A 12,757-nucleotide genomic window follows, 5' to 3' on the forward strand; every position below is an offset into this window, starting at 1 on the left:
CCCTCCCAGGGACATGCAAGGACAGCTGGGGCTCGATTCCAGAATCTGCAAGCTCCAAACACCCCTCCAAAAAAACCCCTCCTGGTGACCCCCGAGAGATTTGGGGTGAGCTCCCCCTCCCCGCTCACCGGCAGGATGGGGAGGAAGATGCTACCGGGGCTGGGGGAGCTGCAGACACAGTGGGCGGGCGGTGGAACCTCGTGGTTCTCCAGCTCCTCCTCCTCCTCTCTCCCTCCTCTTCCTCCCGCTCCTCCTCCACTCCCACCCTGCCCCCCCTTTCCCACCCCCTCTGCCCCACGGCTGCCGCAGCACCGGCTGCTGTGTGGGGGGAGCCCCCGATCAGTCCCGGGATGGACAGGGGGGTTGGGGACCCTCCCAGTGTGGATCCCTCCCTTCCCCAGAGCCCCAGGGAATCGCTCCAGGGCTCAGGTGCTGGGGGACAGAGCTGGACCCCCATGGAACCACTCTTCTTCTGTCCCAACCCCACCTTGCCCTCCCTTCTCCTCCCCTTTCTCAGCGTTCCCCCAATCCACAGCCCCATTCCAGCTCAATTTGGGTGTCCCATCCCCATCCCGCTTTGTTTGGGGGTCCCAACCCCCTCTCGCCCCCCCTCCCCCCTTCTGCACCTTCCCCATCGTCCCCCCAATCCCCACTTCCCCTCCCCCGGCCTTGGTTTTGGGGGTTCCAGGCCCCTCCTGCTCACTTTGGGGGTTCCATTCCCCACTTCGCTCAATTTGGGGTCCCAGACCCGCCCCCCTTCTCACCGCTCATCCCGCGGCCGGGGGGGCTCCCAGCACCACCAGTGCCACCAGTGCGGCCCCAGCTGCCCCCACACGCCCCATGCCCAGCGCCGGGCGCTGCCCACAGCCCCAAAGCAGCCGCGCTGTGCCCTGGGGGGTCCCCAGAGCGGCCCCGCCCCGCACGGCACTGGGAGCACCAGTCCGGACCAGTGCGGAGCGCGGGCGGGCGGCATCAGCCGTGCCCGGGCAGGGCCGGGCCCCGCGGGGCTCCCGCCCGCACTCGGCCCCCGCCGGGACAGCGCGGGGGGGCCCGGCCTGGCCGCCCCCACCTCCCCCTCCCCAAATTCCGCTCCGGGGGGCGCTGGCGGCGGGGGGGGCTCAGCTGGGGCCAGAGCTGCCGGAGCCACGTGTCCCCCGCTGCCAGCACCACCCCCTCAGGATTAGGGGTGCCCCAAAACTCCCTCCGAGCTGCCGGATACCCTGCAGGCCCCTGAGGAGTGGGGTCCCCCCGGCCTCATCATCCCCAACCTTCGGCTGCCTCATCCCAGGCCCCATCCCGCCCATCCCACTCCGCCACACTTCATCCCACACCCCAATCCACATCCCACCCTTCCCGGGCCCCATCCCACCCCATCCCATTTCTCCCGGCAGCTGCCGCCGGGAGCCCCAAAACCCCGCGTGCCGGGGGCTCCCCAATATCCCCCCAAGGGGCATTTGCGACTCACATTTGGAGCCCTGCAAGATCCAAACATCCCCCTCCCCCACAAAACCCCCCTTCCCCCAGGAACCAACAAGGATATTTGGGGCTCGGTGCTGGAGTCCTCCAAGCTCCAAAAATCCCCTCTCCCAAAACAACCCCAGGCACCGCCCAAGATATTTGGGGCAAGCTGCCCCTCCCCGGTCACCTGCGGGATGGGGGGAGCGAGGCTGAGAGCTGCGGACACAGAGAGCGATGGATGCACGTGGAGGCTCCTCTTCCTGCCTCCTCTGTCCCGCCTCTTCCTCCCGCCCCTCCCCCTTTATCCCTCCTCTTCCTCCCGCTCCTGCTCCTCCGTCCGTCCTCCCCCCTCGCTCTTCCTCCTCCTCTTTCCCTGCTCCTCCTCTCCTGCCCGCTCCTCCTCCTCCTCCCGTTGCTTGTGGCTGCCATCCCGGCTTTGTCCGGCATCAGCGCTGGGGCCGTCCCGTGCTCAGCAGCAGCAGCAGCAGCAGCAGCAGCAGCAGCAGCAGTAGCAGTATCCTGTGCTCTGGCAGCACTCGCTGCTCCTTAGGGAAGGCTTTGGCATTTCTGCCGGGCACAGACACTGAAGCTCACCCCGACCTGCCCCGCTCCCATTGCTGTCCCCTGGGCGCTGGGCAGCTGCTGTGCCAGGGCAGCCAGAGACACAAAGGAAGCCAAGTCCAGCCCAGCTGCCCGGGCTGATGCAGACGAGCCCCAGGGCCGAGGTCCTGCAGAGCCCCACGGAGCCCTGGGCTCCTCGCTGGGAACGGGCTGTGCTGCGGCTGCCACAGTGGCCACAGCGAGTCCTGGGGCTCCCCCGGCGCCGCTGCAGCAGCACCCAGGTTCCACCTCCTGTGCCAGGCCCTGGCCAGGGGCCATCAGATCCATTGGGCTCCCTGCTGAGGGGGAACACAACAACAATGGATCGGATGCAGCCCCCAAGGACCTCGAGCAAATCATGCAGGAACATCCAGACCTGGACCTGACGTTTGCAAAGCTGCAGCCGGCTTGGGGAGAGGAGACCTGCAAGGAGCTGCAGGAGAAACACCCTGAGCCTCAAAGGCCGCCACGGCCTCAATCTGTGCTGGGGAAAGTTCTTCGTGTCCGGGAAGAGATCCCGGGATGAGGCAAAAGCCAAGGTCATGGCTGGGGACAAGATTGCTGTGCAGGGAGGGCAGAGGATGGACTGCGGGTGGAGACTGAGAGCCCAGGAAGGAGGGAGGGGTGGGGAAGGTGGGGGTTTTTTTAGGATATGGTTTAGTTCTCCTTGTCCTGGTGTGATTGGTTTGGAAATAAATTCCATTAATTTCCCCAGCTTGGGTCTGTTGTGGCCCTGGCAGTGAGCAGTGAGTGACCTCTCCCTGCCCCGATCCTAGCCCTCGAGCCTTTCCTTCTGTGTTCTGTGTGCTGCAGCTGTGAGCAGAGTGCCAGAGTGGCTTTGGTGGCCCTGGGCACCCGGCCAGGGCCAGCCCAGCGCAGCGGTGCCTGCAATTCATTCCCTTGGCTGCAGCGCTGAGCAGCCGCAGGGCGGGTCCGGCTGCACGGGCAGGCGGCTCCAGAAGCACCAACTGCGCCCCATGGGACAGGAGGAGGAGGCAGGGGGTGCCGGGGGAATCTCCTTCCTCCGAGCCGGCAGGGCCAGGCGGGAGAGACTGGAGAGAAGGAAACGGGAGAGGAGGGATGAGGCTGGAGCTGTGGAGAGCTGCAGGGATGCAGGGGCAGCCGAGAATTTTGTTTTCCAAATCTCTGGGGTGAAAGGAAGCGCTGTGAAATCCGTCATGGAAAAGAGAGGAGAAATAGCGATTGATGGAAACCGACACCCCTTGGGACTCAGTTTCTCCCTCTGGATTGCAAAAGCTGACAGACCCCAGCGCCGACGGACACCCGTCCCCGGCATCACGGCCCAAGGGATCGGAGCTGCGGCTGACGGGGCTGGAAGCTCCGTCCAGCAGCTCCGCTGCCGCCCCCAAACCTTGGGCTGGACCGTGGGGTCTGGGACACAGCCCCGTGCTGGGGGGCGGCAGCGGGAGCCGCGGGGCCCGGCCCGTGGGGGCGGCCGGGCTGGAAAAGTGCGCGGGGCCCCAGCGCGGTGTCCCGGTCTTGTTCCTCACCTTAACACAATGTCTTCAACTCCCTGCGTGCCCTTCATTTAATCAGCATTTCCTAAATGCTGACCCATCCCATCATCAGCTCTACCCGGAACAGAATTTCCCAGGCCATTCCAAGTCCTTTATAGTTCTTAAAATACTGCGGCCAACCCCTAACCGTGATTTCCCCCACCCCCGCCTCCATGCAGACCTTGTTGTCTCCCAGCACCAGGATAGTTCCCACTGCCCCAGGTCTGCATTTAGCGAAGCCAACAGTACTTCTACCACTGCTTTCAGCAAGACCCCCATTGAGTCTTTACATTTCAACATAACCAGATGATGTCTCCTTAGCATGAAATGTAGTTACTCTCCAAGATTTGCATGTCCCAAGCAATTTCTTAGCAGAATAAATTTTAAATCCTTTGGGTTTAAGTGTTTGGAAATCATCTGCTAGCGTATATAGATACTTCACTACATTCTTACTTTCAATATCTATGTAGAGCTAAGGAATTCCAATTATGAAAGGCTCTATTCTGTAAGCTCATTAAAAGTTAATATCCACCACAACACTGTCTTTCTATTTCATTGGTTCTTTGCAATTGCTTAGCAAAGATAACAAGCACCAGGCTTTTTAAGAGAGAGACACACTTTCTTACATAAAAAGACACAATCTTGTTCCCACCAAAGCACTCACACAGGTGAAAGTCACAATTTTCCTGCCTCTTCCTTCCTTTCCAAACCAGTGCAGCATGAGAGAAAGCAGCTGTTTCCCGAGGCCGATGGGTCACAGACAGGTAAGGTGACATTGAGGCTTGTTCCTCAGAGGCAGTCAGCAAGCAGCAGATGATGATCTCAAGGATCCAGGTGACACCATCACCCTCTCAAGGGAGGAATCCTTTAAGCAAGCACATTGCTCATCACTTCCATCCTGCTTTGGTTTAATGAACCAGCTCTTCCTGGCAATGAGCAGCAAGGGGATCTAATTTGACTGTTGCTATCCTTTTACATTTTATTCAATCATTCCATCAGAACAGGCATTTTACTTTTGTTTCAGTTACTCCAGAGGACCTTGGCACAAAGCAAAATGAAGTCAAATGAGAAACAGCTAGCTTAAATTTATATACACCAACAAATCATGCTGTGTTTCAACAAGTGTAAGAGAGACATGGGGCTTTCCTTCCCTCTGAGCAGCTGCAAGCATAAAAAAAGCAATGATGCAACGTTCATTAATAAAACTTTTTTAGAAATCTCTTCTTATGGACAGATTCAACATCTGCAGGAGATACCCAAAACATACTCATTGTGCTGCACTTCCCTTTTTCCATTCACATGTTATATATACTGAAAATATGTTACCGAGTAGGTATGAACACACCATGCTCCCAAATTTTCCCTAAGTAAAACATATATCTGTGTATGTTATAAACAATCAAACACAAGGGAGAAAAGCGTGGTGGCACAGATGCTGCAGCAAAGGAAATTAATCACATTACAGATCTCCCCTGATATGGAGATTGGCCAGGACTTTCATCAGTGATGGGAAGGAATTTCTCATCTTCCCATTTACAGCACCTGAAGCAAGAAGGACCCAACACCTTAAGCAGTGTCCAAGATAGCACAGAAATTTAAACAGAGCCATTTACAAAGGGCAGCAATTCATCTGGCCAGTTCACACCTCAGATAACTATCTGCAGAACCCAGAGCAACATAATACTCCAAGGAGCAGTGAGATAGCCAGAAGATTCTCAGCTAAAGAAAATCAGGCAAGAACAGGGTGTTCCTTAGCCTGGCTAACCCAGATAACATCTCCCAGCCATTAGCATGAGATGAAACAGAAAGAGAGAGGCTGAACTACTTGCAGTGTACAGATACTGCCCGAGGGAAATGTGACAGGTGACCTACAACATAAAAAATGCACTTAAATGTGAAAACTAGGAAGTGAAGCTAAAAATGAGAAAAATTAACAGCTGTCCTTGGATATGCAGTAAAAGGCACACTGACATCATAAACAGGAGAAGGAACACAAAAGCACCCAGCTGTTCAAAAGCTGTGCTATTAAGGTACAAAGAAATCAATGGTTTTTTAAAGAAAAAATCCCTCACAAGGTGAATGAGCTCAGTAACACTCAAAACAATATTATTTGTTAGAAAAATCATCTGCTCCAGTGCCTGAAGCAAAAGGTTTGCCGTTTATTCCATCATTCCTTCAAGTCCAGGGATTAGTGAGAACTTCTTAACAAATTCCTGCCTTACCCTATGGTCCTTCAGCTTCACCAAGGGCCAAAGCTTGCTGCTCACAGTCAATACACGAATCCCTGTGGTGTTACCATCCTCTCTGAGTGAGAAAAGCACTCGAGATGGTGAACAAAGAGATGGGGCAGTTTCCTGATGCCTGAGAAGGATGTTCTCAACTCAGTGGCACGAAGTCTGCTTTTGTTCAGACAGGAATGAAGAGGAAAAATGGCAGAAATTCATAATAGGGACGATGAGGAGAAACATTGGGCTGTGCACACATTCAGTCCAAGCAACATCAATGCCAGGTGTGGTTTAAAATTCACGTTTATGCTTTATTGAAGCCACGCACTGTATTTATGGCTCTCAGTGAGTTCTGTATCCCAAAGGGACCTGTTAGATGATTAAAAATTAGTTGGATTTCTTTCCTTCTCCTGTAGCAGTGCCAGTAGGAGAGGTAACAAAGGCAGTTCCCTGGCCTTCAGACATTGCACAGAAGTGGGATCCATAGATACAAACTCATGCAGCCAAACTGCAGGTATTTCATTCAGGGCCTAAGACATGAAGCTAGGCTTCTTTTAATAAATCACGGACAGGGATGAGCTCCTGACATTAATATTGCACTCCTCCCTCTTTCTGCTGAGACAGTCTGGCCAACACGAATATCCCTAATACAGATCCAGGGCTCTGGTATAACAGCCACCCCAAAAAGCCATAGTTCCAGCTACCTTTCCTCTCTTTGCATGATACCAGGAGGAATCAAAAGGAATGAAACCTATTTCATTTATTATTACCGGTGAGAACCCCTCTAAGTACATAGGAAGAGAAGTTGTATTTTGTAACCTTGTTCTCCATCTAGAAGTAAAACAGGGGCTGGTGTGAGGCAACGAGGGGAACAGAGAGAATGCTGAAAAGAAACTGAGGAATGTGAAGCCAAATTTTCAAGCATTCCAGGCAATCACACCACTCAGGGACATTCTACAGCTCAGCAAATCACATGCTGGAATGCAGTGGAGTATGGAGTAGGGAAATAGGGAACTGCTGAACAAAATAGGTGCTACAGCCTCTTGTGCTCAGGCTCTTAGCCCAAAGTATGTTCCAGCTCCAACTGAAGGGCATTCTGAACCAGAAGAGCACTGACCTTTTTGATTTTGGCAGTTCACAGTTCTCAGACAGCAGAACGTCTGTGGCTCCTCTCATCATTATTTTTGCTGTTTTCACTACTGGCCATCAAGTTTACTGCAGTAGCCATCCATGAACCCCGGATCACTACTACATTAATAACACAGAACATGGCTCTCAGAGTGCATTAGTGAGATACCAAGAGAAAACCCAAATGATGATCCTCCTCACAGAAAAGGTAACAGACAAAAAAAAAAAAAAAAGTGTGAAAATACTTTTATAAAAGATGGCTGAAATTAGGTGAATTCTTAAAATTAAGTAAATATCTGAAATGAAATTTAAGCAAATTTAACTGTTGCAAAGTATTCTGAATACACATACAGTACAATATACTAGAGTCCAAAATTAAAAAACTTAGTCATGGAAATATGGGGTAAGGGATATGTTTATTTGGAAAATTCAGTTCAGCAGAGATCTCTTTGCTACAAATATCTTGAATTTAATTCTTCTGCCTTGATGCAACCTCCTGAGAAAATAAAAAATAAAATAAAAATCCTACAGGAAAAACTTGTGTTGGATGCAATCTACTCCCTCAGACCTGATACAAAAGTCTAATTTATTCTCTTGATTTACTGTCTTAAGGAGAATGAATCAATTATTCTTCCACTTAGAAGTCTATGGCATTAATCCTTGAGTTGAATCAGAGAAAATTCAATCTCTCATGAGTTCCCACTCCATTTACTTTTCTTGTAGTGTTCTGTTTTGTTGGAGTGAAAGCTCCTCTGGACTCAGGCCCAGAGGGAAGCCAAAGCACAGGGGTTGAATTAAAACCTTTGGACAAGCTGAGATACATGAAGTCACACCAAAGGGAAATAGCAATATAGATTTTTTAACCTTTAGTAGAAATATATGCTGAGTGCCTTAAACATTGAAAAGCTGCAGCAGAGACCTTAAACACATTTCTTACTGCAGCAGTGTTACCTTTTCACATAATTCTTTACTTTAGACAAAATATAGATAGAACTGTACTGTTCAGTTTTTTTAGATAGAGTGTTCACATAAACAATAAGAACTGATAGAAACTGTACATGCAAATCTGTGTAATACCTGCGTAACACTGGTGTGAGGCTTACAACTGTTAGAATTAGACCAGGATAGGTTAAGAAAAGGAAAACTAGAATTGTGTGTTAATCTTATTGGTCAGTTAACAAATATAATCCACACTTCTGCAAGAAAAAATATAGAGTCTAGAGTATAGAGCATATAGAGTATAGAGCATACAGGATATATAGAGTGTATAGAACATATAGAAGAAGCTGTTTTGCCTGTTGTTGCTGTTGCTGCTTGCCTTTATCATGTAACCCCCTTCGAACTCTGCCTTCAAGAAAGCTGTGAGACTATGAAATAAAGACCTCAGCAGAACAGCAGCCTCCTCTGCTCTCTCACCCTGGTCCGGGAAGGAAGGGTACCCCGTCCAAAGCTCAACAGCGCAGAGCCCCAAGGCTGCTGTGGGCAGCAGGGCCCAGGGGTCGTTCCCACCCGCAGCGCTCCTGTCCTGGGCTGGGCCTGCACAGGGGCTGGGGCACCATGGCTGGGGCAGCGGGGCACAGAGGGGCCACGGAGCCGCTGCCGGGGCTGACAGCAAGGCCAGGGACACACAGGGAATTTCTGGGCATTGCCTGCACTGGGCAGGGCTGAGTGTGGGGAAGGCAGAGCTCAGCTGGCCTCGGTGGCTGCAGGAAAAGCCGAGAGCCCGAAGAGCCCCCGTGGCTGTGCTGGAGACCAAGGCTGGAGGAGGGAAATGCGGGGCTGCTGCGGGATGGGGAGGGGGATTGAATTCCAGCAGGCACCGACGGGGGGCTGAGAGACTCAAGGGCTCCTTGGCCTGAGCCTGTCCTGGAAAGGTCTCTCAGCCCTCTGTGCCCATGAAGGGCTTCAAGGAGGAGCAGAGCTCATCTTGGCAGGACCCTCATGGAATCCCTGAGGGACAAATGCCAGTGCCTGCCCAGCCTTCCCAACGTCCCTGACACCAGAGGCCTTTTCCACATCCCTCAGTTCCAGGTCAGTGCCCAGAACACAGCACAGGCCTGTCCAGGTCCTGGGGGCGATTCCCAAGGGAGGCAGCTGTGATTTCTCCCCACAGACCCACCACTCCGGTGTCTCTCTGTGCAGCCCTTGGCTGTCCTGAGCACTTTCCCTGGAGCCTCCCTGCCCTGGACGTTTCTTTCCATGCAGTTCTCAGCACAGCCCAGCAAAGAATTCAGGTGCTTTCCCAGAGGACATTACTCTGGCAGTGAAGTGGCCTCAGGGCACTGTTTGTGCCCCTGGAATTGTGCCAGCCCCGAGTGCTGCTGATGGTGTTTGTGCTCACTCGGGTTCATCTCCCCACACCCACTCGATGCACTGCTGAAGGCTCCTCAGGACACAGCAAACATGGACTGCTGGCCTGGTCACTTGGTGTCCCTCCGTGCAGGGACAAACAACCTCCTGCAGGGGAGGGCAGAGGTCAGTGCTGGGATTGGTGGTGGCAGGGGCTGGTGTGGGACACTTGCCCTGGGCACCTTCCCAGGCTGTGCCCGGAACAAAGGCACAGCCCAGGCCCTGCTCTGCTGCTCCCTCAGGTCCATCCCAGGAGCTCTGGCAGTGCCAGGACACTGCTGCGTGCCCCCCCTGCACACTCCCCCCTGCCCCTGGGCACTGGGGTTTGCTTTGCCAGGGCATTCCTGGGGCACATTCCTGACAGCAGCTCTGGAGGAGAGTGAAGCCTTCCTGCCCTGCCCTCAGGAGATGCCCTTTGCTGATGGAGCTGCTGTGCTGGAGCCCGGCTGTGTCCCAGCAGTGCCCGTGGCCTGTCCCTGCCTGTGCTCACAGCACGGACACGCAGCAGGACAGTGACCGAGCTGCCCGAGCACTCCGGCCTTGCACCCTCAGAAGGGCTGGGAAAGGGAGTGTGGAGCTGGGAAGAGCAGAGGTGGGAAGAGGCAGGGCCATTGTCCCTGGCTGTGCTGCTGTGCTGGGAGTCTCTTCCCTCCAGCTCTGCCCACAGGCACTGCCCCTGCAGAGCCAGAGAAGGGCTGAGGAACAAACCTTGGACACAAAGGTCAGGGCAGCCCCTTGTTTTTATTCAAATGCACAGGGAAGAAGACTCCTGAAAGTCTTTGTGTTTCAAAAGAAAGGTAGATGTTCGTGTAGAAATGCTAGGAGTAGTACTACAGTACTTTATAAAAAGCAGAATAACACCAGAAAAAGAATAAGAAAAAGCACCAATGAAAATATGGACAAAGAGGAACAAAACACCAAGATTGTAAAGAGTTACATTCTGAAGGTTCTGGAGCAGAAAAGAGAGAGTTTATTGCTTCTGAGAAGCATCCTAATCTTAATTTTCCTCAGGGCATCCCTGAGCTCCTGGTTCCTCAGGCTGTAGATGAGGGGGTTCAGGGCTGGAGGCACCACCGAGTACAGAACTGACAGGGCCACATCCAGGGGTGGGGAGGAGATGGAGGGGGGCTTCAGGTGGGCAAACATGGCAGTGCTGAGGAACAGAGAGAGCACGGCCAGGTGAGGGAGGCACGTGGAAAAGGCTTTGTGCCGGCCCTGCTCAGAGGGGATCCTCAGCACGGCCCTGAAGATCTGCACATAGGAGAAAACAATGAACACAAAACAGCCAAAGAGCAAACAGGCACTGACAGCGATGAGCCCAAGTTCCCTGAGGTGGGATTTGGAGCAGGAGAGCTTGAGGATGTGTGGGATTTCACAGAAGAACTGTCACAGGGCATTGCCCTGGCACAGGGGCAGGGAAAATGTATTGGCCGTGTGCATGAGAGCGTAGAGAAAGGCACTGGCCCAGGCAGCTGCTGCCATGTGGGCACAAGCTCTGCTGCCCAGGAGGGTCCCGTAGTGCAGGGCTCTGCAGATGGACATGTAGCGCTCGTAGCACATGATGGTGAGGAGGGAAACCTCTACTCCCATGAAGAAGACAAACAGAAATACCTGAGCAGCACACGCTGAGTAGATTGTCGCGATAGAGGGGAAACCCAGACACTCAATATGAGTGATCAGCAGGAATCCTATTTATTGATTGTACCAGAACTCCTTATATACTAACAAAAATAGGCTTTATGCATATTCGTAAAGGCACATTCTAAGTGGTTCACGTCGACTAAGCTGATTCTAAACCCCTCCTTAGACCCCCTTTTGTGGTCAGCAGTTCTCCTTTTTCTCTGGCCTTCTAACCACAGATGTCCATTGTTTTGCTGCCAAAACCTATCCTTGCTAACTCTGCAGATAAACCCATAGCTCAGCAGTAAGACTCAATGGTGGTTCAGTTATTGAGCAAGATACATGTAATATTCTGCAACTTCAGTTGTTACACGTAATGTGTGGTGCAGTGTTCTGTGAGACCTTGCTCAGCTAACTGCAAGGGTCTATGTGCCCGTTCTCACGTAGCCAGCCTCTCAGATCAGTAAGCTGCAAAGAATCTGTATATCCCGAATCTATATGTCCCTTCTCACATAACCAATCCTTCACAGGAGATGTGCCTGTGCCCCAGAGGGAATTGTGCATGGCCTTGGGGACAGTGGTGCAGATGGAGCCCAGGTCGGTGAGGGCCAGGCTGAGCAGGAAGAAGAACATGGGGCTGTGCAGGTGCTGGCTGCAGGCTCCGGCGCTGATGATGAGGCCGTTGCCCAGGAGGGCAGCCAGGGAGATGCCCAGGAAGAGGCAGAAGTGCAGGAGCTGCAGCTGCCACGTGTCTGCCAATGCCAGCAGGAGGAAGGGGCTGATGGAGCTGCTGTTGGACATTGGCTGTGTCTGGCCACGGGCACCTGCTCATGAGGAATGAAACAATTGAAAAGTTAGAGGAGATCTGTAACCACAATCAAAGCCATTTCCTGTACACCCTCCCCTGGAACACACACAGACACCCTTTTGTGTTTAAGAGTTCTGAGGTTTTTGTTTTTAATCTCCACCCGTATCTCTCCTGGTATTCTTGGATATCAGAAATCCTGAGGATTTCTGCTGCCCTCAGGGAGAAAAGAGCAACTTTTGCAAGGCAAGATGATGAGTGGAGACTCAGGGGAGGTGCTCTGTCATTCTGACCTGTTCAGAGTTTCTCTGTTTCACTTTTCTCAAATGCAGAATGTTCACCCTCCCATGTTTCCCTTAAAGATCACCAGGTGCTGCTGGGAGCAGATGGATCCACCACAGACCCCCAAATGTCCATCCCTCTCTCAAGGTCTCAGCACCACATTCATAGCTGAGGACACCCCTGGCTCATTTCACCAACCCGACAGCATTTTCACACTTGTAGCATCTCTGCTTTTCTCCTCTCTCTGGGCCTTTCAGATAACACAAAGATGCTCCAGGACACGTTTGCCTCCTGGAGGAAACTCCCAGCTTGGAAGGAAACCTCGGGGAGAGAGCCAAGAGTCCCAGAGCTGGCACTGGATGAAGGGAGATTGAGCTGCTGCCCTGGCTGCACTGACAGCCCTGCCCACAGCCGGGCACTGGGGCCAGCGTCACCCTGAGCCAGCTGTGCCCCCTCCCAGAGCCCCCAGGGCCCGGCAGCTGCTCCCAGCCCTGTGCTCTGCAGAGGGAACTGGGCCCGGGGCTGCAGAGCTGCCCCACGGCTCTGCTGCAGCTCTGCCGGCCCAGGAGGGGCTTCACGCCTTGGACCCCCGGCCCTGAGGGCAGAGGCTTGGCTGGGGGGCACAGGAGGGAGGGGGCTTCTTCAGAGGGAGGGGCTGCACTGGAGGGGATCCTGTGGGGATCTCTAAACTCTCCCTGACACGTTGCTGGCTTTGTTTTCTCTCCTTCCCTGATCTCATCTCTGCTTCCTGGGGATTTTCCTCCTGGAGCTGT

At 53.3% G+C, this 12,757-nt stretch overlaps 1 pseudogene across 1 annotated transcript; it reads right to left on the minus strand.

The window, feature by feature from the left end:
• Positions 1-10,107: 10,107 nt before the first annotated feature.
• On the minus strand, positions 10,108-11,698 carry LOC309583601 (olfactory receptor 14J1-like; annotated as a pseudogene). The gene is made up of 3 exons: positions 11,410-11,698; positions 10,215-10,902; positions 10,108-10,115 (listed from the first exon to the last, which is right to left on the minus strand). The product of its transcript is annotated as an olfactory receptor 14J1-like (transcript).
• Positions 11,699-12,757: the final 1,059 nt, after the last annotated feature.

The sequence above is a fragment of the Coloeus monedula genome, assembly GCF_965178545.1.
Source record: "Coloeus monedula genome assembly, chromosome: 31".
Classification (NCBI taxonomy): Eukaryota; Metazoa; Chordata; class Aves; order Passeriformes; family Corvidae; genus Coloeus; species Coloeus monedula.